Below are 25699 nucleotides of genomic sequence, written 5' to 3' on the forward strand. Positions count from 1 at the left end.
GAGGATCCTCTCCCAAAAAGAAAAAAAGAAAAACAAAAGAGAGAGAGAGAGAAGAAAATAAATAAATTTTTTTTTAAAAAGTAAGTGAGGGTAAATTAGACACTTCAGCGTGTGAGAAATGCCATGTCAGCAATTTAACGGACAATTTGGACGGAGCTTGACGGCAGGGACGAAATTGAGAGTTCATGGACTTTTTAGGTGAAATTCGAAGGTCAGTGACTGAAACGACGAAACCCTATAAGTATAGGGAGTAAGCAGTATTTAATCCTTATTTTTTTCAGGCCCAAAGTAGATGCAATACACAGAAACTCTCAAACTAGCTGCAAAACTAAAGTGCAGTTCCAGACTATGCAAAACTGCTAGCAAATTTTGAAACTACTCAAAGTTTGAACTCTATCAAACACCAAACCTATAAACCGTAAAGTGTAAACAGTTAATTAAGCAAAGTCTCAACTTGATTCAAACAGTTAATTACTTAATTTACAAACCAACAAGTCAACAACAAATTAAGCAAAGTTCCAGCAAATTAAACAAACAACAAAGTTTAACCAAAGTTCCACAGCAGCAAATTAAACCAACAGCAAAGTAAAATAAAGAAAACACAAGCCAGTTCAAATCTGTAACTCTGCAAGTCTTCAAGTTCAGAACCTCTTCAATGCTTGCTTTCTTCCACAACGAAACCAGCTCAATCCTCATCATTAGATGCTTGAGCAACCCCTGGTTAGAACGCAGAAAAGTGAGAAAAATGCAGATTAAAACAGATAGTTAAGTATGTAAATATAAAGTATAAAAACAAAAACTGAAACTCATAGTAAGCAGATTACCACTCTCCATCTTTTCCAACTCATTGTACAGTTCCAATTCATCCTTACTAGGCTCCTTGTAAGCATTAAGGCCTGCAGCCCTTAACCAGTCGCTCATGCAGACCAAGCTTCAACCATTCTTAGAGTGAGAAATGACCTGAAAGGGTCAACTACCCTTTTGCCGAGGCTAAATGCATATTCACTAGCAACTGTTGATGTTGGGACAGCGAAGACATCTTTGGCAACTTGGGAAAGCGTAGGGTACCTCAGAGCATTCTCCTTTCACCAGCCAAGAACATCAAACTTGTCATTGCACAGATCTCCTAATGCTTCCAGTAAGTGCTTGTCAACCTCATTTTTTTATCTCAACGACATCTTTTTCTTGCCTCAACAACTTGAATTGACGCAGATTCTGTGCATGCTGTCCTCATCACCGAGACCAGCACTTAAAGCCTCCATCCTTGGCTGAATAGCATTCATTGAAGCCTCTGCAGCCACTGGATCCTCTTTTTCATAATGAGTGTACAACTGCATGAAGATGCTATTCACTTCTTCAATCATCACATCAATTAGTGCCTTGTCTGACTGCAACTTTGGGAAAAAAATACTCAAGATACAGTAACTTGTGTCTTGGATCTAAGAGAACAGCAATGACCAAAATCTTATTGAGGTCTTCAAGCTACCCCCAGTACTTCTCAAAACCTTTTTTCATAGATGTCTCAATGCTCACCATGAGTGCTTATTTTATGCACTTATCCAGCTCTTGGATAATAGTACACATCCACAAGAATGGTTCATTTGCAGTCACAGACTTAACAGCACTAAATTTCAATATAGCATCATAAAAAAAATTCAGAGATTTAACTAGCCTAGTTGCTTTCTCCCAATCAGCACCCCTTGGAAGTCCCTCTCTTTTTTTCCACCAATTCTCTCTTGAAAATATCCCTCAAACTGCTGATCTTCATCCTCTAACCCCTTGAAAGCCTTCTTGTACTTAACTGCAACATCTAACATGAAATAGGTGGAATTCCACCTTGTGTAGACATCCAAATGGACAATTCCTCCCTGGTGTTCCACCTTCTCATCCAGTGCACACTTCCTAAACTTATCAAGCCTTGTCAGGGATGATATAATATATTTCACACAATTCCTAATTCCCTCAATTGACTGATCTAGCTCCTCCATTCCATCCCTCACAATGAAGTTCAGAATGTGGCAGCAGCAACACAAGGGTAAGAAACTACCCCTCAAGAACAATTCATGCCAATTTCCTATTTTCTCTCTCATATAATCAAGGGCAACTTGATTCGGAGAGGCATTATCAACAACAATGCAAAAAACCTTCTCAATACCCCACTTAATCAAACAACTCTTGACTAATTTTCCTATGGTCTTGCCCTTATGATTGGGAATCGCACAGAAATTTAAAATTCTCTTATGCAAAACCTACTTTGAATCTATAAAATGGGTTGTTAAGACCATGTAGTTGATGTTTTGGGTCGAAGTCCAAGTGTCAGTTGTTAATGACAGTCTTTGCTCACAACTAGACAGAAAACCCTTAATCCTCTCCTTCTCAGCTAGATAAAGTTTTCAAATATCTCTAGCTAGTGTCCTCCAAGAGGGGCACTTAAATAGGGGCTGTGTGACTTTCATAAAATCAATAAAGCCCTGACCCTAAAAAAACTGAATGCAAGTTCATCCCTCATTACCATTTTCGCACAAGCTAACCTAGAGACAGTGTCATCAAGACCCACAACAATAAGATTCCCACCCTTTTTGCCATATTCAAAAGTAAGGTACCTTTGTTTTTGTTGGGGACAACATCAAACACTTCTTGCACTGGAACAGCATGTGGTTCCTCATTGAAGTAGTCCCATTTGATCTGGAGTCGCACGCTTATGTTTGGGGGCAGTACTTGCATGTAGATCGAGCTGGCACCTTGAACATCCCATCCGGATTCTTCACCCTCTCAAAGTGATCCCAGGCCTTTGACTTGTTCTTCCTACCACTAAACCTGTTCAATTGCATAAAGTCATAAACAAATCACAAAGTAGCAGATAGTTTCACAACATCCACTTGCATCCACAGTTTATATAATCACAATGTCCACTTGTAGTTTGTCATTATACATGTTTGCTCCTTCAAGCTCTTCTGGAAGTGGTGGAAGGGGTGGAAGTGCTTGATCAACCGTCTGATTGAGAAGAATGGGTGTCAGAGTGGTTCTAATGCTCGAATCACCAGTCGGAGTCTCCAATGTCCCTTCCATAATCTACGAACATAATCCCAAATTGAATCAGTCATAAACCCTAATTTTGAGTGACAACCCCATTTATAGTTTGAAATCCTAATTTAAAGATACGAGTATAAACAACCCTAATTTCAATGAAAAACCTAATCCAAACTTCAAATCAAAAAAGTGAAAACCCTAATTAAAATTAGGGCTCATGTTCAAATCAAAAAAGGAAAGTGCCTGATCGAGAAGAGAAGAGATAGCTGGGTAACCCTGGGTTTGAGGCTTTGAGTACGAGGTCGATTTTTTTGAGTTTGACTGTTTGAGAAGGACGTCGATTTTTCTGGGTTTCGAGAGATAATAGAGAGCGGCGTGAATGAGCAGAGTAGGAAATTTGGAAATGAGAGAATGTGGTGAGGTCATAAGGGTTAGGCCGTTAAGGTTTGATATTAGGACTTAGGTGTAGTCGTGTTCACATAGGTTCAGATTTCTTCCAATGAGTGTTTGACACCTATTTAATAATTAAGAAAAAAACTATGAAATATTAAAGCGGTCTGGTTTAGTTGTATTCGGGGGGTTTAGGGGTGCGGACCGGTTCTGACCTGGATACGTACGGTTCGGTAGGCCAAGCCCGTTTTCTTTCTCTCTTTTCAACCTATTTGGGGACAGAACCGGTTTTTTCGGTTCGAAGGGTTCAGTCGACCAGATTTCAGGTGAGAAATGCCCAGCACCAGCCGTAAGCTCCGTTACAAAAACTGCCAGTTAAAGGATATTTTAGTCTTTTCATGTCTTAATTAATTACTTTTTTTATCCAAGCATTTTTTTTCTACTCTCTCTCTCTCTCTCGTCCACATTCAAACCAGCAAACCCAGAAACATGCCATCAACAATGGTAGAGGAAAAATGTCATCAACAATAGTGGAGTCTACCCATAAACCCATTAACAATTGTGAATTAATAGCAAAAATCACACACAGACACCCAAGAGAGGTAGCAATCAACAATGGTGGAGTCTACGCTCCAACAGAGCTGATCGAGAGACCTCAACAACCTCTTTCTCCGACTTGGAAATATTGTCAGCCAAGGAGTAAACATAAGGACATGCTCATGGATTGTGAATTGCTCAAGGACTCGGCAACTTTCTCTCAGTTTCAGGAAATTGAAATGATCGACATGGATCATGTCGGGGTCTCTAACCTCAATCAACAAACTCTTCTTAGTTTGTTTTCCTTTAACCACTTTGGTGGCGTTTCGGGTTGAAATTTTCTATGGGTGTTGTTTGAATCACAGTGTTTGGGGACGGGGTCGTGTAGTTGTGGTTGATGGATGATGGCTTCCCAATTCCTCCGCCACCCACTCCGTATTCATGGCCCAAACCCGATGGGTCACCTATGACCATCCTGACCCTTTCACTTTGTGCTTCCTCCCTTGTTTCATCTTCCTCACCCCTAATTTTGGAATTCCAACCTTCTTCTCCAAAAACAAGGATGCCATCATTGTTGAGGTGGGTTCCAAGTCGACTTGATCGAATTTGAGATCCTGGAAAATCAAGTGCTTCCGGAGAGGGGAAGGGACGATGGCATGGTTCTCGCTATATTCCGGGTGGTCACCTTGGGCCTGGGGTGGTGACACCTTCAGAGTAGAAATGAGGCTTGCCATGCGCCGCCGATGGCCCATCAACGCATTTGACTGGGGGTGCCGGAGGTAGGAGTACGTCTGCCATTCCCGTAAAAAAGTTTTTTTTTTGCTTTTTTTATTATATGAAAAAAAAACTAAGGAAAATAAAAAATAAAGGGTGACTTGGTCATTTAATGATCAAAATATGCCAGTTGTTAGTTTTCGTAACAGAGGTAACGGCTCCACGTACCAATCTTCGGTCGGGGTCAGAACCTCAGATACCATTCTGATATTTCTGAAAGTTAAAGTATGAAAATTTTGAATGGATGAAACACTACATATGGTACAGATGATTTTTCTTTTCAATTATTGAATTACTTGCTGAAACGAGAAAATTCGTAAATATCATATTTAAGGAAAGTCCTTTATGAATGTGTATGCATGTTTATACAACTTTTAAAGGTTAACTTATGTTCTTTAAGTTAGAGTTCTCTCTCTCGAGAGAGAGAAGGTATTGGCCCTAGGGTGGCCGCTACCATCTATTCTTCTGCTTTGTCCGACGACGCATCATCACGATGGGTCTTCTTGATCTTTATGTTGATTTGCTTTCTTACCGCGGTAGGAGGTGATCGTGGGGAATGGGGATAAATAAGCGCCTCAGCGCCATGGCTTGGTGGCTAGATCTCCGATCTGGTTTATCTTGGTTGAAGCTCGTGAGATGGTAGTTTCAGCGAGGTTAAGCATGATGGGTTTTGCCAGGTTAAGCATGATGGGTTTTGCTTGGTGGATGAGGGAGATTGGCAGGTTGGGCTGTCGTGATCTATCATGGCTGCACTGATGAGGTTTGCTTCAGTTAGCTGGCGGCGGCAACTGCTCGGTGGGTGTTTGGTCTGGATCGAGCGCGGGGCTTATATGAGATGGGAGTCAGTGGCGGTAGGAACCCAATTGGTGCAGACGGTAGTGGAAGGTGGTGGCGTCCAAGTGGCTTGATTTGGGTGGTGCTCGATGGTAGATGCTGGGTAGTTTGGGCCTCCATCTTGTTAGGCTGGCTAGAGGCTGGGCCTATTTTGGGCTTAGCCTATATAAGGTTTTTTTTTAAGGGCTAAATACTAGTTAGTACCCTATGGTTTAGGTCCAAAATCAATTCAGTCCCTGGACTTCTAATTTCATCAAAAACACCCCTGCACTTTCAATTTTGATCTAATAGGTCTAATTCGTTAATATTCTATTATGGGTTCAAGTTATAGTTGGATTATTTGTTGAAAAATTATTTATTTTTAATAGTAGGACTCACTCCTAAATTGACTATGCAGACCACATCGACACCACATCATAAAACATAGGTCATATATGAGCCACATTAACAAGTTAAATAACTCAATTGTCGGAAAACTAACAAATTGGACCTATTAGATCAAAATTGAAAGTGCAGGGGTGTTTTTGATGAAATTAGAAGTTCAGGGACTGAATTGATTTTGGACCTAAACCACAGGGTAGTAATTTGTATTTAGCCCTTTTTTTAATCTAGCATTGTTTAGGTTTTTTAAGCTAGCATTGTTCTCTAGAGTTGCCTCCCAGGATTTTAAGAAATAAATTAGGGTTGGTGCTTGGTTCCGTCCCCGTGCCTTCTCTAGTAGTGTTAGGTTACTGGCTTTGATCTTAATGTTAGGATGATGTTGCATTTTAGGTTGCCATAATTATATTGTTTCATTTGGTTTTAGCTAAAGGGCTTCCTGAGGATGGCTCAATCTTGTTAATTGTAGCCCTTCTTTTAATGGTTCACTTTATAGAACTTACAACTTTTAAAATGATAGATAGCTTATAGAATATAACATTGAGAAATGTGTCCGCAAGCTACATTGAAATTTTTGAACAACTCTATAATTGCAATGATCCAATCAATAAATCACAATACTGTTAGAACAAATGTAAAAGACCATGACAATTAGTTGAGTTGGTAAAGCATTTATGTTTACAATGGTGTCCTAGGCATGACTTCAATGGGCAATCCTTGGGTAGGAACAGACATTAGACCCCTACTGAAGTGATTGTCTGCACATAGCTTCCAAGTGAATTGAGTTACCATCTTGTGCATTGCAGTGATCAGGGTTTGCATCCAGGAAAACTAGTATCCAGGACCTATTCTAGGTCCCCATCCAAATGGTACAAAGCAGTAGGGTGGAACTGTTGCTTGCTTGTAAAAACCTACTTGGATCAAACTTCGATGGCTCTGGGAATATGCTATCGTCCATGTGGGTCATATATATGAGCAACCTGGAATATCTAGTATTAGTTGTTATGACTTGATCAATTCTCTACTTTACTATTAACATCTAGATGGTTTGCTGATCTTTTCTGTTCTTGAATTGTTGTTCTCTAAAACTATGTTGTTTTAGAAATCCATTTGATTATTTAGCTGAAAAACAACATTGCTATTAAAACAAGCACCATATCCATAAATACAAAAGAAGCCTCCAAATCAGGAACTCCCTTTTCGCAGTTTTTCTCTTCCTCATTCCCATATTCCTTCTCCTTACAAGAAGAAAAAAGTCATCAGAAAGACTTCCTCCGGGCTCATTAGGACTACCCCTAATAGGCCAGAGCCTTGGTCTTCTCCGAGCCATGCATGCCAATACTGCTGAGAAATGGCTTGAACAAAGGATCAAAAAATACGGTCCAGTTTCGAAGCTAAGTCTCAATGGCAAGCCAACAGTCTTCATCCACGGATAAGATGCAAACAAGTTTGTATTCATCACTGATGGGAGCACCATTTCCAGCCAACAGACTGGGTCTATTAGTAGGATTTTAGGGGAACAGAGTATATTTGAGCTGAGCACTGCGGATCATAAGCGCGTAATAAGGAGTGCTCTTATATATGTTGTTTTTAAAGCCGAAGTCACTGAAGCAATATGTGGGCAAAATGGATGAAGAAATCACAGAGCACCTTGAAATGCATTGCCATGGAAAACAACAAGTAACAGTAAGTTAGCTACCTTTTCATCAGCTAATCATTTTCTGTAAATATAGGCAGCTAATTGAAATTAATAAACTTGTGAAACATGAATCAGCCAGCCCAAGAAATCTCCCAATTTATCCAATAATATTGCTTATAAAACCCATTTTTTCTCATGTAATTTCAAAACAAAAATGCTTAACTGTACAAAAACATATAGTGATGATCGTTCGTTGACAAACCTTTTGGACTATTGATAGGTTTTGCCCCTGCTGATTAATTTTTCACAATTTGTTTTATTTCTACTGTTGCCACATTCAACATAATTAATATGACTATTGTAGAGTGACAAAGAGGTAACTTACTGTTACTTGTTGTTTTCCATGGCACTGCATTTTAAGGTGCTCCGTGATTTCTTCATCCATTTTTCCCACATATTGCTTCAGTGACTCTGGCTTTAAAAACAGCATAAGAGCACTCCTTACACGATTGTAATCCTCGGTACTCAGCTCAAATGCAGGGCCAGTCCTAAGTCGATCTTTCAAGATCCCGGACGAGAATTATCTTGGGGCCGCTAACTTGCATATTAATATAAGTCTTGCAAATAGTCTTTGGTTCACAAGGCTTGTCAGAGATCGAGTGCAATAAGATCTATATAAATTCATGATTCAAAATTTATTGAGGATTAACACAACTATATATAAATAAAAAAATATATTTCAATGGAAGTGTCAAACTCTACTGCAAAATTTTAGCAACCAAAAAAACCTCTACTACAAAACGCAGCAAAATTATAAACAAAACGTGCATATTAGTATGGAGGGTTAACCAAACTCATCCCAAAAAAAAAAAAAAAAAAAACATAATCTCTTTCTCATTCTGTATTAGTCTAGAAAAGTAGAAGACATACCTCTTATTATTATATTATTATTTTAAAAACCCTAATTTTTGGAGATTACAACAAAGAGAGAATATAAAAAAAGCAGAAGAAAAAACAATAGGGAAGAAAATATGATGAGGCAATGACTCGATGAACTTGTGAGGGAAGAGGGATTGAGAGAGATATGGAGGGAAAATTTGAGAAAAGAGAAAGTGTTTTCTTGTTTTATGAAAGAGAGAAAGAGGTTGTAAAGAAAGAGAAAAATGCCTAGAAGAGAGAACCTATTTGAATTCTATTTAATTAGAATCTCCTTGGTTCTTGATCAGTTTTTTTTCTTTCCTGTCTCTATCATTGCAAAAATGGCATCATATCACATACATATATACTAAAATAAATTGGAATTTTAAATTTGGTGCCCTCTTCGATCTGCGGCCCTGGGCTATCCCCAATGCTGCCCAGCAGCAAGGCCGGGCCTGCTCAAATGTACTACGTTCCCTCAAAATCCTATGAATAGACTTAGTTTGTTGGCTGGAAATGGTGCTCCCATCAGTGATGAATACAAACTTGTTTGCAGCTTGTCTATGGATGAAGACTGTTAGCTTGCCAAAGAGACTTACAATTATTAGCTTCGAAACTGGACCATATTTTTTGACACTTTGCTCTAGCCATTTTCAGCAGTGTTGGCACGAATGGCTCGGAGAAGACCGATGCTCTAGTCTATCAGGGGTAGTCCTAATGAGCCTAGAAGAAGCCTTTTTAATGATTTTTTTTTCTTCTCTTTAGGAGAGGGAATATGATAATGAGGAAGAGGAAAATTTGTGAAAAGGGTAGTCATCATGGTTTTGTGAGGCTTTGTTTGTGAGAGAAAGAGTTTGCAAACCTTTGAAGATCGAAAGGACTGAGAGTTGAGTATAAATGGGAGTGTCTAGGAAAGAAAGACTCAAGGCTAACATGACCAGCCCCTAATTGCCAAATGCCAATCATATATCACCAGGGACAGATCTACACATAAGCTTGTATGGGCTCAAGCCCACCCGAGATTTCTAGAATAAATAACTCAGCATATGTAAAATTTAGATATGTAAAGGACTAGAGCAATCTTTTGGCTTAATTTCTTTAAACCTTTTTTTTTTCTTCTTCTTCTTCTTTTCTCCCAATGCATACTAGCTTCTTCTTTCTCCTAATGCATACTGGGCTTGAAGTTGGACATTGGGCCTCCTTTGTGTGTGGCTTTGGATCTATTTGGTCTTAAGGCCTTCATTGTGTGTGGATTTGGATCTATTTGGTATTTAAGTTTGTATTTTTTATTTTATTTTTGGGCCTGCATTCTTTTGTAGATGTTAGCTAGGTTGCATTAGTTTTAATTAAATTCTTTTCTCAATCTGATAGTTATTTTATTTAATAAAAATTGATTCCAAAAAAAAAATTTCTTTTCGGTAATCAATTAAATAGTATCTTTGGATGAAGAATATCATTGAGTTTAAAGGAAGCTAATGGAGAAGAAAAGGTAGAAGAACCAATATGTTTAATGGGCAAACCTGAGCCATGAACACCACCACCAATGTTCTCATTGCCATGATACTCACGAGGATTACTCAAATATGGAGTTATATGAGCATTGGCCCCACTATCCAATAGCCAAGTTCCAGGCGAAAATCGGGAGGAATTTTGAGCTGCCATAGCACTGAGGCGACTAGTGGGAACACGTCCTTCATAGGAAAGATTCAAACGGTTGAAGCAATCTAAGGCTAAATGACCACCACGACCACAAATTTGACAAGTGATGCGTTGAGACTGAGAAGATGAATTGGGAGCACCTTGAGGTTGATTAAATGGACCGCCTTGAGAAGAGTTTCCATGTGAGGGAGCAACTCCAAGAATAGAACTAGTGCGGGAAGAAAAACCACATCCACCAACTGTAGGCATAGACGGCAACATATGAGAAGTGCCACGGCCTGAGAAAGAACCATGAGTTCCTCCAAACTGAAAACCACGTCCACCACCACAAGGACGGGAAGCAACCAAGGCAGTTGCACTAGAATCAACTAGAGAGGTTTGAGCATTAAGCCTGCGTTCAGCACTGAGCAACAAAGCTTCAAGAGTATCATATGTGATAGGTGTATCCCTTGCTTGAGCAGAACTAACAGTATTCTCATATAAAGGGCCCAAGTTATTCATGATAATGGCAACAAGATCATCATCAGAGACATGATGGCCAGCAAGAGCAAGATTATCAGCAACACTATTGATCTTATCAAGATAATCAGAAATAGACAAGTCACCTCGAGTAGTGCAAAGGAGTTCACTTCGTAATTGAAGAATTCAAGTATGAGATTGAGAAGCATAACGTTTCTCCAATGATGACCAGGTGGCACGGGATGATGTAGAACGAGCCACGGTTGCAAGACGGAAGGCGTGAGAGAGCCATTAATCCAACTGAGGACTAGTTGATCATTCAAGATCCAATCAGCATAGTCTGGGTTCACTTCTTTAGTGGGTTTTCCATCAGTAGTAGTTTTGAATTGGGAAGGACATTTGTTGGTGCCATCAACAAAACCAAGAAGATTGCGACTCTGAAAAATAGGGATAATCTGAGCCAACCAAAGAGAGTAGTTGGTACGGTCGAGTTTGACAGAGAGAAGATTAGTGATTGTGGGAATAGCAGGTGAAGAAGAGGATAAGGAAGCCATGGTGGTAGTGTTGGGTTACTGAGGGGAAAGGTTGAAAAGAAAAAGAAAACAAAGGATCGATTGTTGTTTAGCGTTGTGGCTTTGATACCATGAAAGATAGATAAATAACAGAGAGAAGTCTGGGAAAACCTCACACACAGAGGATCCATTGTATTGCCGTATTTATATTACATCATACACAAGCTATAAGGTAAGTATTAAACATAAAGATTTACAAACAGATTTACAAAGAACTAAACGTAGGCAGCAAGTAGACTTTGCCTCCAAGCCTAGAATCAACTAGAAGATTTGGACTTGATCTGCAAGGAATGAAGACTTGGTTCATCATATATTACATTGAGATAGTACAATCATTAAGGCATCTAATGAGCCTGGAGGAAAAAAAAATAAACAAAGACTTCAACAGCTTACATGTTGGCGACCAAAGTCCATGTTCCCCTGTAAGAAAGGAGGAAAAAAAAAAAAAAAGATTTCAGATCCTCTCCGGATATCTGTTTCCTCCAAAATCCCAAAGTTACTAATTATCCACGTCAGCATCTCACTGTTAATTACCTCAAAATTGGATTTTCTACACTACAGAAACTGGACCATACTTTTTTATCCTTAGTTGAAGCCATTCATCTACAGTGTTGGCACGCATGGGGGGGAGAAGACCAAGGCTCTGGCCTATTAGGGGCAGTCCAAATGAGCCTGGAGGAAGCCTTTCTGATGATTTTTTTTCTGCTTGTTAGGATATATATGGGAATCAGAAATAGGATTATTGCGAAAAGGGTGTTCATGATATGTGAGGCTTGCTTTGCAGAATGATGATTCAAGAGGGTAAACTCGATTATCAATGGGGTTAGGAGGAATTCCCAAAGTTATGAAGCTCAATATGTTGCTGTTGGTTACTACTTGCTGGTGTTCTCATTTGTTTGCATTTGTCTACTCAGACAACAGAAGACAGGTTATTTCGATGGTTTAGGTTAATTGATTAAAGTAACCACTGCAAGTGGCCTAGTGGTTCTTGCCTAGTTGGCACTACGCCAATATTTGAATCAGACAACACGCATCAGACAACTGCGCACATTTTTTCTGTCGTCTGAAAAAATCAGACGACAACAAGAATTATTCTATTGTGTATGATTCAATCATACAACAGTTATTGTAGAATAGGTGTGATGTTGTCTGCATTTCTTTAAGAGACAACAGATTTTTAGATTGCTGTTCTCCAAATATCTAGTTTCAGACAACATAATAAATGATGATGTTGTTTCATAGTTATTCAGACAATGATTGAATATTGATGTCGTCTGAATAAATTCAATCAGACAACTCTTTTTTACATTGCTATTGTGCAATTAATAATAAGACAATCACCATATTTTTATGTTGTCTGATATTTTCAGTTCAGACAACATCTTTTGTTGTCTGTTGTGTGACATTGTTACATACAATTGGTCCTTAATTTATGTTGTCTGTTTTTAGGGTTAAAATTTATTCTACCCTAGCTCGCTGACTATACATGCGCACCTCTCAACACTTAGACAAAATTAAAAATTAAAACTTCCCTCTACTTTTGCGCTCCCAAAACATTCGAGCCCGCCCTCAGCTCGACCTCGATCTCTCTCCCAAAATCGCTTTCCCTGACAATCTTACCTCTCTCTGTCTCAACCCTCAGCTCGACCTCTCCGAAGCCCTCATCACCTCTCTCTCACTCAACCCTCAGCCATCACATTCTCAGCCATCTCTCTCACTCGTCCCTCAGCTCTCACTGTCTCTCTCAATCGAAGCTTTGTAGTCGTCTCCTTCAATCGAAGTCAGCTTTGGAGGTTCTTGACTGTAGACTGCTCCCTCTTTCGAGCTAGGTACGAACTGTACTTTACAAGTTTGTTAGGGTTTCGGGGTTGATTTGGATTTGAATTTGGGAGTAGAGTTTCAAATTCAAATCGATTTTTGAGTTGAGTATTTTCTGGATAACATGGATTTGGGGATTGGGGTAGAACTCGAATTGGGTTTATGGTTTGTTGTTAATTTCGATTTGGGGGTTGTCAAATTTGGGGAAATTGCCTCTTAAATTTGGGTTTTTTTGTTAATTTCAATTTTGGGGTTGTGAAATTTTGTTTTCTGTGAAATTTCGTTGTACTGGGTTTTGCTTTTAATAGCTTCTGGGTTTCAATTTTCTTGTTTCTTTTTAAATTTATGATTGGTACAGGTAGAATGACCTGTGTTTCTTTCGTGCCCACATAATAAGTTGTGTGATTTGTATGAAAACTATTTTATCTTTGATAAAATTAAGTGTTGTACAAGTGGAGATGGAGTTGGAGTGGTAACAGGTTCTTACAGCAATCTGTTTCGAGTAACCATTCTTTCCCCTTTTTTCAGAATCTCCTGATTTTAAAGATCTTTAGCTAGTATTCGTACCTTTGGATTGAAGTACCTCATACAATATATTCTTTGAACAATTGGAATCACGATTTTGTGGGTCTCAATTATCTGGTTTTCTGGTACGGTGTCTATTGTTTTTGTTATGTATCTGCTGTACTCAACTGATCATCTCCATAAAAAGCAGAATCATATATACTGAAGCATGGAGTACTAGACTACTAGCATATTGCTTTGCATGATTTTGAACTTGTTTGCTGTGATTTCAATGACAATGCATGGTGGTCAAAATGTAACTTTTGGTTTGCAATATGGGTAGATGAATTGAGCTTATTGGTTTGTGTGACTTTGAAGTTGTTTGCTGTTGATTTCGATGACAATGCATGCATGCATGGTTGTGAAAATGTAACTTTTGGTTTGCAATATGGGCAGATGAACTGAGATTTGATCTTATTGTTGTTGGAGGAGTATATATAAGCTTATTGCTGGTGGAGGAGTACTATAAACTGAAGTGAGTATGTCTTAGCAAATATTCTCTTATTCGATATGTACTAGCTAGTGAAGCATATATATAGGTTTATAGTTTTAAATGGAGAAGGTTGTGGAGAAGTAAGTTTGGAGCATCTTTCATTTTGATTAAATGATGGACTGATGATTTCTGTGTTTGTTTCTTTGTAATTGATCGATTTTCACTTATTGCTTTCTTATGTTTATTTGTTAGTGGTATCAAAATTTACAATGCTCACAGGAATAGATCTAGCCGCAAATCAATATTGTGGCAAAACATGGCAGTATGTCTAGCTAGTATTCATTTGTTGGTTTACACTTTCTACTTTGGTTGGTACATATGATGGTTAGTGCACTGCTGAGCTCTTGTAATGTACTGTTTTTAGGGTATTCCGGTGCAGCAAACTTACAAGGATTGTGCCATATTCATCATGCGGTTCATGAAAGAAATAGTTGAGGATAGGAATCTGGAATTTGCATCAAAGGTAAAGCCTGAAATTTAGGCCTAAACTGCTTTGTAACTTCATTTTCTTGTTGCATGTGATTTGTGATGTTGAGATAGTACTATATTTGTTTCAGTGGCAGCGGCGATCATCCAAGGAACTGGTTTACACCCAAAAGGATCTTGATGCTGTGAGGACAGAGTGGGCTAAGTTTGTCATGAAGTATCACACATAGCTGGTAAATGCATGGGATAATGTTTTTGGTATTTTGATCACCCTAGCTAGTTGCCATTTTTGTCCTTTATGTATAGGCATATTATGGTGAATGTGCATTGGACAGAGTTATACAAGCACATGTTTTTGGTTTTAATGTATATGTGTAGGCATCAGGGTGTTGATTACTATGTTGATCGATGTTGGGATGAATCGAACTAATGGAATATTGTAGATCTTGTTGGAATCAATGGAAAGTTTTTGGTATCAATATTGGATGTGTTCGTAAATGCGTTGATTGATAGGTTTTTGTTAGATGCAATATCCAGAATGTATGTCTTCTTATCCAATCTCAGACAATTCAATTTCACCAGAAAACCATTGTCTGACAATTGAGCACAAAAAATTCAAGTGAAAAAACTGTTGTCTGTACAACATAACAACATCTTTTACACTGGTTCTATTGCCCAACATTGTAAAACCCAATGTTAAAGGTACATATTCTGTTGTCTCACTTCATTCACCACTACATCATAGTGCCCAAACTACAAATATGTTGTTGTTTGACCAAAAGCAAAACAACATAGAGTACAAATTAAACATTGTCTCACTTCAATAAGCAGTACATCATAGTAGCAAAACCATGGTTGAAAATAAACTTCAATAACTGCAAAATCTAGAAAGATGTTGTTTGAGTCGACTACAAACAACATTTTATTATGAGAAAAATGTTGTCCGGTCATTTTCTTTACATTTTGATGACTTTATTCACTTTCGACAACAGCTATTTAGGAGGTCTGTTGTCTTTTCTGGTGTTCAGACAACAGCCTTGTTAGTTCTTGCTCTTGTCCAAATTTTCTTCAGACGATAGAATCTCGCTGTTTCTGATACCTCCATCAGACGGCTGTCACTCAGTCAACAGCAAAGAGGGGTATCAGACGACAGTGAAAAACTGTCATCTGATCATATTATTGGTGTAGTGTGGGTGTGCTCCCCAACCTAGGTTCGAACCCCAAAGCTGTCAAAGTGGCCAGACACTGTGCTGGAATGCACAGTTGGAGCATTGCACATGCGCCGAAGGGGTTTATCTTGGGCCTAGGAAGCCTTTGAGTTCCCCTTAACAAAGTCAAAAAAAGAAAAAAAGGTTAATTGATTAAAGTGTCAAATACAGTAAGACACATGTTTGTCATTAATTTTGTATGAAAACAAATTAAATTAACTTTATTAAAAAAGAATTTAAATTAACTTATTTAGTCAGAAGTGACCAGTGCTGCCAACTCACTAGGCTTAAACAAAGGTGTTAGATTCCCTGGAGAGTATGGACAAAATGACAATTCCTTCACAAAAGTTCAGCAAAGTATGAGTCATTCTTGAAATAGGAAAATGCTGAACTTATTTCAATGTCCTATTAAAATAAGATTCCATGCATCTAATTTATGTTTCCAAACAAGCATTTCTAGTTTTCGACACTTTTATTTATGAGAAAACAGGGTTACTTCTGCCCTGAAGGCATTTCTCATAAAAGTTTATGCCTGAAAATACAAAACAGAACAAAAGTTCAGGTCTATCACCTAAAGTACACAAACGGACTCATAAAAGACATTATTTGAGATTACATTTGTCCGCAAAAATTCTATGCAAAAGATAGGGGGGAGAAAGCTCATAATGCAGCAACAGAATATAGAATCAAATGCACTAGGTATATAAACTAGTTCTGATGTTTACTAGCCAACTGCTGAAAAATGACGCTCATAATTTCAATGCAGTACCATACGACAATCACCGAATGATTAACAAATATCCAGTAGACAAAGAGCTGAGGAAAAACATTCATAATTCAGATGCAATACTATGGTAATCACTAAAGGATATGTATGTATCCAGGAAATCAAGGAGCAGAGATACATCAAAAGATCGATTGAATCTGACTTGCCTCATACCAGCAACAACACCAGCAGAAGTTTGAATGTGGCATTGTCCCATACTCCCATGACCTATACTGAGCATCAAGATCACAGTGAGCAAAAAATGAAAGCAGTAATACAACATAGAATCTGAAACGAGTTAGGATTCGGGTTGGGTCAATAACCTGGTTTAAGTTTCACATACAAGTAAATTTCAAAATGGAGTAAATTCGAATGAAGATGATGGTAATGAAATAAACAGTTCTGTTGAAGGAAAATCGACTTAGTGTGCCTTATCAAACTAGGAGTAGTAATAGGAGAGAAGGTTCTAGATTTCACAATCCTACACAGATTGGTATTCCTTGTAACATTAGAACTAGTACTTTGTAATCCCTATATATAGGGCTCCTATTCTCAATAATAATACACAATTCTCTCATCAATTCTCTCTAGAATCTATTTTACTTAAACACGTTATCAGCACGAGCCCTAACCTTAAGATCAAAAAATCCAAAACCAGAAAATTCTTCAACATCACCTTTTCACCATTGCACCTAGCCCATGCTAGACTAGCCACCCTGCACTACACGCTGCCCCTGCAACCCTTACGCACCCGTGTGCCGCCTACTTCCCTTGCAGCATTGCCGCACGCCTGCTGCCCCTGCAGCACAACAGGACGCTCGTTCCTGTGCAGATCATTCTGCTTGCAAGCCCCGAAAAGTCTTGATAGGGACCTCAGATCAAAATTCTTCCTTCATCAAAGTTGTTCATCTCTGTCTCTTCTATCTGACCTCTGAATTTCAGCCTTATCGGAGTTGTTTTGAGACTTGTAGACCAATCGAAGTGAAAGCTATTCAGAGGCAATTCTTCTCTGAATTTCAACAAAAAAAAAAATCCTTGAAAACCGCTGCTGCCACCTTCAAGCATCACTGCAGAAGCTCCTACCCCACTCTAACCTCATCTGTGTGCCTGCCCCTGCAGCGCCTACGCGCCCCTGCGCACGCATCTGTCGGCCAGCTCCTCGGCTTACCTCGGTCAGACCTATATCGGTCACACAGCAGGGATTGAAAGATTGTTTGCAATCCCCGAACCAGGATCGATAGCACGCCTACAATCCTACACGCCTGCATCAACACGCGCGTGTATTGAGAATTTCAAATTCCGAAATTCATGAGTAAGTTTTCACTAGTAAGTTGTTCCCATTGTTGAAATTTAAATTTATTTTTATTTTTCTCCGGGGACTTACAAAATCCCTTCTTCTACATCCCACTTTTCTGTAACGTGGGTTCGATTTGCTAAAAGCGGAATAGTGGGGATTCACGCTATATACGAACTAAGAGCGTTCATGATCTTCAGACTAAGAGTGTCTGTAAGCATCGATTTTTACGAACTAAGAGTGATCGTAGGCTACGGACTAAGAGCGTTCGTAAGCATAAAAAATTTGACCATATAAACGTCATTGGTTTCAATCCAAATCCAAAAAATTTGGAAACTATCAACATAGATAGTGGTTATAACTTTTTCTCACTAGGCATACTCAAGAGTAATTGTGATATCTAGGAAAGGTTTGAACTGAGAGAACAGTTTTAAAAGTGAGCAACGCTCCACCAAAATCTCGCCTTACCTTACCTGGTCACAACCAAATTGGAATTACCAAACGGATTGAGTAACTACTACTTGTCTAAAGCTTGATTATCCTTTTTGGATTAAATTTAGAAACTTTGACGTAATCATTGGCTTTCATTGAAATAAAGTGTCATTTTTTATTCGAACTTTATTCATTCAAGTATGTTTCCCGGAGAGCTAGAATGCCTCGTGGATAGTGCTACTACGCACACCATACTTCAAAATAGGCAGTTATTTCTTGAGATGACGCCTACTTGATCTTCAGTGACTACGATGGCAGGGTCATCTAAATTGATTCATGGTCAAGGACCAGCTCAATTCTTGTTGCCACATGGCACAATCATTAATGTCACTGAAGCTCTCTACGCTCCTAGGGCAGGAAGAACCCTATTGAGCTTCAAAGATATAAGAGCCAATGGTTTTCATGTGGAAACACATTGTGAGAATGGACAAGAGTTCCTTTGCATCACCTCTAATGACTACGGACATAAACGAGTATTAGAGAAACTTATGTGTCGATCTAGTGGGTTGTATGCAACCACTATTCGAGTAATTGAATCCAATCATGTTATGAGAGATGATTTATGGGATTCTGACACATATAGGCTTTGGCATGACCGTCTGGGACACCCAGGTCGTGATATGATGATCCGTATATTAAAGACTTCACACGGACATCCATTCTTCAGAACGAAGAGAAGTATAAACCAAAAATTGGTTCGAGGAGATGCACCTGCGCCTCACGGCTCCAAGACTGTGCAAGACCGGCCACTTAGGGCCGGCGCTGTCTACCCCTTATGGTAACAACATGGCATTGACGCCATGGATCATTGTTTGACTCCTCCTTCTACTTCTAAAGTCAATTGTGACTTCGTGGCTACACCAGAATCCTCATTGGTTGTTTCTAAAGCCCATCATTCGTTCTGCAAAGCCTGCTCTTTAGCAAAATTAGGATCGATACCATCCTATGCAAAGGACACTAAAGAAAATATACCATTCTTACAAAGAATCCAAGGTGATATTTGTGGACCTATTCAACCATCTTGCGGACCATTTAGATATTTTATGGTGTTGGTTGATGCATTGACACGCTGGTCACATGTCATGCTATTGTCCACTAGGAACGCTGCATTTGCTAAACTCCTAGCACAGATTATTAAGTTAAGGGCTCACCACCCTGATCATTCTATTAAGTCTATAAGATTAGACAATGCTGGGGAGTTTACATCAAAAACTTTTGATGATTATTGCATGTCCATTGAGATTGATGTTGAACATCCAGTTCCTCATGTTCACACCCAAAATGGTCTCGCAGAAGCCGCCATTAAACGACTACAAATGGTCGCTCGGGCATTGGTAATGCGCACCAATCTCCCTATTTCTGCTTGGGGCTATGCAATATTGCATGCAGCTGTGCTTATTCGTCTGAGGCCCACTGCCACTCAACCTTTTTCTGCGTCCCAGATGGTGACTGGGTATGAGCCTAATGTCTCACACTTACACATATTTGGGTGTGCAGTTTATGTGCCAACTGCGCCGCCACAGCGCACCAAAATGGGTCCTCAACGACGATTAGGCATTTACGTTGGATATGATTCTCCAACGATTGTCCACTACTTAGAACCCTTGACAGGCGATCTCTTTACCGCTAGATTTGCGGATTGTCACTTCGATGAGACAGTCTTCCCGTCGTTAGGGGGAGATAAGAACATCAATGTTCAACAGGAACAACATGAATTGTGGTGGTCTGTCCCCACTCTGTCTCATCTTGATCCCCGAACCGCACAGTCCGAAATTGAAGTGCAGAGAATTCTCAATCTTCAGAACGTAGCAGAATCGATGCCTGATGCGTTTTCTGATATCGCTAAAGTGACGAGATCATACATACCTGCTGCAAACGTGCCTGCAAGAATTGATGTCCCTAAAAATAGAGGACATGATGCCATCTCAAGGGCAATTGAGCATGGCGCCAACGTCCCCTCTCACAGTGATGATGACGTTGTGGCTAGGCCCATGGCCCCTGCCAAGAAGCGCGGGAGGCCCATAGGTTCGATGGATTCTCGCCCAAGAAAGAAAGCGAGTTTGGCACAGAATAATCCATTAATCATCGATGTGAATAATCCATCTCATGAGAATATTTCGGATTATGGTTATGTCCAAGAGACATCATTGGGGGACGGTCCAATGTCAGAACCAACTCCAGAGAATAGAGAGATCTTCATAAATTACACTAGTGTACATGAGATGATGGATAGAAATTCTATGGCGATTGATGATGCATTTGCATATCATATTGCAAAAGGAATCATAGAATATGATGATATCGAACCTTGCTCTGTTGAAGAATGTCAACGAAGAGCAGATTGGCCTAAATGGAAAGATGCGATCCAGGCTGAATTGGATTCACTAACAAAGAGACAGGTATTTGGGCCTGTAACGCAGACACCCCCAAATGTAAAGCCTGTTGGCCATAAATGGGTCTTTATTAGAAAGCGTAATGAGAAAAATGAGGTGGTAAGATATAAAGCCCGCCTTGTGGCGCAAGGTTTCTCACAACGCCCTGGAATCGGCTACGAGGAGACATATTCCCCCGTAATGGACGTTATAACGTTCTGCTACCTTGTCAGTTTGGTAGTTTCCGAAAAACTTGACATGCAGCTTATGGATGTGGTTATAGCATATCTCTATGGGGATCTAGATTCAGAGATATATATGAAGGTTCTAGATGGACTTCAATTACCCAAATCAAGTGGCTCTAAACCACGGAGCGCGTTTTCAATAAGATTAAAACGCTCACTATATGGATTAAAACAATCTGGATGGATGTGGTATAACCGTCTAAATGACTACTTGATTGGGAAGGGATATATTAACAATGAAATATGCCCATGCGTGTTCATTAAAAGAACAAGTTCCGGATTTGCAATCGTAGCAGTTTATGTCGATGACATGAACCTAATTGGAACTCTAGATGAGTTAAAGGAAACTGCTAAATATTTGAAATCCGAATTTGAGATGAAAGATTTTGGGAAAACACGGTTTTGTCTCGGTTTAGAACTCGAGCACCGTAGTGATGGGATTTTGATCCATCAGTCTGCATATACTCAGAAAATTCTAAGGCGCTTTCATGAAGATAAAGCAAAGCCTGTGAGTACTCCCATGATTGGTCGTAGTCTTGAGCCAGGAAAAGATCCGTTTCGTCCAAAGGATGAGGACGAAGAACCATTAGAGGCTGAAGTGCCCTATTTGAGTGCAATAGGCGCATTATTATACTTAGCTCAATGCACAAGACCAGACATCTCATTCGCAGTGAACTTGTTAGCTCGACATAGCTCTACGCCAACACGCCGCCATTGGATTAGTGTAAAGACAATCTTTCGATACCTAAGAGGTACGATTGATATAGATCTATTTTATCCCTACAAAGAGAAGAGGAATGACGGAAGAATGGGATCAAACCCCATTAGGTATGAAGCCGCCGTCCATAACATGACCGTCGGCCATGTTGTCACCGCCAGCGCCGCCGCCGCCCATGGTGGCCGGCCTCACCCTATTCCCCTCCATCAAAACGATAACAATGTTTTGATGGGTTTTGCTGATGCAGGGTACCTCTCTGACCCTCACAAAGGTCGCTCCCAAACGGGTTATGTATTTTCCATGGGAAGCACTGCGATATCTTGGAGGTCTACGAAACAGACCCTTGTTGCTACTTCCTCGAATCATGCAGAGATTATTGCTTTACATAAAGCCGTTCGTGAATGTATATGGCTAAGGTCTGTAATTAGACATATTCAAGGAAGTTGTGGTTTGAAGTCTACCACAGATGAACCTACATGCATTTATGAGGATAATGCAGCTTGTATTGAACAAATGAAGTTAGGTTTCATCAAGGGCGACAACACCAAGCATATATCGCCTAAGTTCTTTTATAATCAGCAACAACAATCACTTCTAAAGATTGAAGTGAATCAAATCCGATCAGAGGATAATGTAGCGGACTTATTCACTAAGTCGTTACCTAAATCCACCTTCGAGAAACATGTGAAGAGCATCAGATTAAGAAAGTTATCCGAACTCCCACGATTGTAGCAATCAGGGGGAGATATCGACATCAGGGGGAATTATGATGTCTACATGTTCGATCTCGAAGAGTGAAGGACGTGTTGTGCTCTTTTTTGTCCTTCGACCAGGGTTATTTTTGTTACCTGGCAAGGTTTTTAACAAGGCAACAAATGAAGCGTCACCACCAAGTTTGAAGCGGCACAAGGGGGAGTGTTGAAGGAAAATCGACTTAGTGTGCCTTATCAAACTAGGAGTAGTAATAGGAGAGAAGGTTCTAGATTTCCCAATCCTACACGGATTGGTATTCTTTATAACATTAGAACTAGTACTTTGTAATCCCTATATATAGGGCTCCTATTCTCAATAATAATACACAATTCTCTCATCAATTCTCTCTAGAATCTATTTTACTTAAACAAGTTCCATTTTATTGAATTACTTGATATTGAAATCAGAGAGTTCGCAAATTTCAAATATGTTATATGTGTGTGCATGTTTATACAACTTCTAAGCGTTGCTTTTATATAATTCACAAATAAAATGATGGATAGCTTATAAAATATTACATTGAGAAATGTGTTCACAGGCTACATTGAAATTTTCGAAAAGTTGATCTAATCAATAAGTTACAGTACTGTTGGAACATTTTCCAAACAACCATGAAAAATATTTTGAGTTGGCAATGCATTTGGATTCACAGTAGTATTCTCGGCATGATTTCAATGGGCAGTCCTTGAGTAGGTACAGGCAATAGATCCCTACTGAAGTGATTGTCTGCACATAGCTTCCAGGTGAATTGAGTTACCATATGGTGCATTGCAATTAGGGTTTCGATCCTGGCAAACTCATATCCTGGACATATTCTAGGTCCCCCTCCAAATGGTACAAAGCAGTAGGGTGGAACGGTTGCTTGGTTGTTGAACCTACTTGGATCAAACTTCGATGGCTCTGGAAATATATTCTATCATCCATGTGGGTCATAGGAGTGCCCAGAATATCTAGCATTGGATGTTATGACTTGATCAGTTCTCGATTTTACGATTAACATCTAGATGTTTTGCTGATCTTTTCTGCACTTGAACAGTGCTCTTGTCCAAAACTATGTTGTTTCTGGACTACACTTGATTACGTAACCGAAAAACAACATTGCTGTGAACATAAGCACTATTATGCTTTGGAGGAGAATGACAATGGAAAATAATGGGAATGCAATATTATGAGCGGCGAAAATTTGAACTTACCTGCCACCCTTTAGGAATGTGGAATCCACCGAACTCAATATCTTTGACAGCTGTCCTAAAGCTACCAAAGGAAGGAGGAATCATTCTCAGAGTTTCCAGTGCTACACTCCATGTGTATTTCATTTTGGCAAGATCTTCCCATGTTAAAAATTCTCCCGCCAATTTGCTTCTAGCTATTTCTTCCTGCTCTGTAAACCAAAAGTCAACAAGCATCAAACGTCAAAAAAATCTATTTTAGGCAACAAATGTGAACACAAACCATCTACTTGTTTAGGCGTACCTTGATGAAGGGCAGCATACACTGCTGGTTCATTAGCTAGAATCCGCAAAAGGAACGTAATAAGAATAGCCGAAGTATCATGCCCTGCAACCATGAGTCCATGACTACCATGACATTGTGCACCATCTCCAACTCTGTTAATTCTTCTTGACCTTCATCATTCCGGATGCTAAGGAAGCAAGTGATGAGGTCTTGTTGTGGAGAAGCCCTTTTTTGATCAAGTTGTACCCTCCTTTCGCGTATAAGTTCTTTGAGCATTTTTTGAACCCTCTTGCTTGCCTTGAGGCTGCTGTTGTAACGCTTGAAGGGCAAGTTGACCGGCACTGACCACAATCCTTGCATCATCTTTTCAAAACACTCCAAAATTCATCTCTCCGAGTTCCTCGTTCAAGCCCAAAAAGTAGAGAGGATATTATGTTAAATGTGAGGTTCTTCATCAGGGGCATAACCTGTCAACAATAGAAAAATGTTGTTAATTGACATTGATTTCTGTTTCTTTTCTTCAATTCCGCAATTATGCTTTGAGATCACTCAGAAACAACAAAGTTGGATAATTTGGAGGTTTTCTGTAGCTGGCTAATTAGCTTTCCACAAATTTTATTATTTCTAGTGCTGCCACAATTTACATAATATAACTAGTGGAGAGTGAAAAAGAGGTAACTCACTGTTACTTGTTGTTTGCCATGCCAGTGCATCTCAAGGTGCTTCCTGATTTCTTCATCCATTTTCCACACATATTGCTTCAGTGACTCAGGCCTCAAGAATAGCATAAGTGCACTTCTGACACGTTTGTGATCCTCAGCACTTAACTCAGATATACTCCGTTCCCCCAAAATCCTACGAATAGACTCGGTTTGTTGGGCTGAAATGGTGCTCCCATCACTGGTGAATATAAACTTGTTTGCAGCTTGTCCATGGATGAAGACTGTTGGCTTGCCAAAGAGACTTAGCTTTGAAACTGGACCATACTTTCTGATCCTTTGTTCAAGCCAATCCTCTGCAGTGTTGGCACGCATCGCTCGGAGAAAATCAAGGCTCTGGCCTATTAGGGGCAGTCCTAATGAGCCTGGAGGAAGCCTTTCTGATGATTTTTCTCTGCTCTTTAGGAGAAGGTATATGGGAATGAGGAAGAGGATAATTGTGAAAAGAGTAGTCATCATGGTTTTGTGAGGCTTTGTTTGTGAGAGAGAGAGAGAGTTTGCAAACCTTTGTAGATTGAAAGGAGTGAGAGTTGAGTATAAATGGGAGATTCTAGGAAAGAAAGCTCAAGAACATGACCAACCCCCAATTGACAAATGCCAATCATATATCACCAAATGAAAACAAACCTCGGACATATATTCATTAAATGAAAACCAACCTCGTACATATATTTCACCATATGAAAACCAACTCCCACATAGGGAGCCATTTTAATGAAGACCGCTATAATGAGGATTAGCTGAGAACTTTCTAATAAACTGTTTAAGAGACCAACTTTTCGATTACATTAGAGCAAATCAACCGTTAAATTAATGTTTATATATGTATGAGTAGATCACTTCTGAAAATATTTTTCTAAATTGATAATCTTTAAGGTACCGAACTATATCAAATCAATAGACGAACCGAATATGTCAAATATGAACCATTCATGTTTATAATTAATAAATCACAATTTAGTATCTCCAGTTAATATACTACAATCATAAATCACAATTACAATTGTAGTATATTAAATTGAGATACTACAATTATTAAGGCATCTACAACAAATAGATGCTTTCCAACAATAAAAAATAAACAAAGACTTCAACGTACAGTTTGCATGTTGGCTACCAAAGTCCGTGTTCCCCGTCTAAAAAAAAAAACAAGAATATATTCAGTTCCTATCCTTGGCTAGTCTTC

At 39.3% G+C, this 25699-nt stretch overlaps 1 pseudogene; it reads right to left on the reverse strand.

The window, feature by feature from the left end:
• Positions 1-22985: 22985 nt before the first annotated feature.
• On the reverse strand, positions 22986-24969 carry LOC112167296 (annotated as a pseudogene).
• Between the last annotated feature and the right edge of the window lie 730 nt (positions 24970-25699).

Source organism: Rosa chinensis, chromosome 5 (genome assembly GCF_002994745.2).
Source record: "Rosa chinensis cultivar Old Blush chromosome 5, RchiOBHm-V2, whole genome shotgun sequence".
Classification (NCBI taxonomy): Eukaryota; Viridiplantae; Streptophyta; class Magnoliopsida; order Rosales; family Rosaceae; genus Rosa; species Rosa chinensis.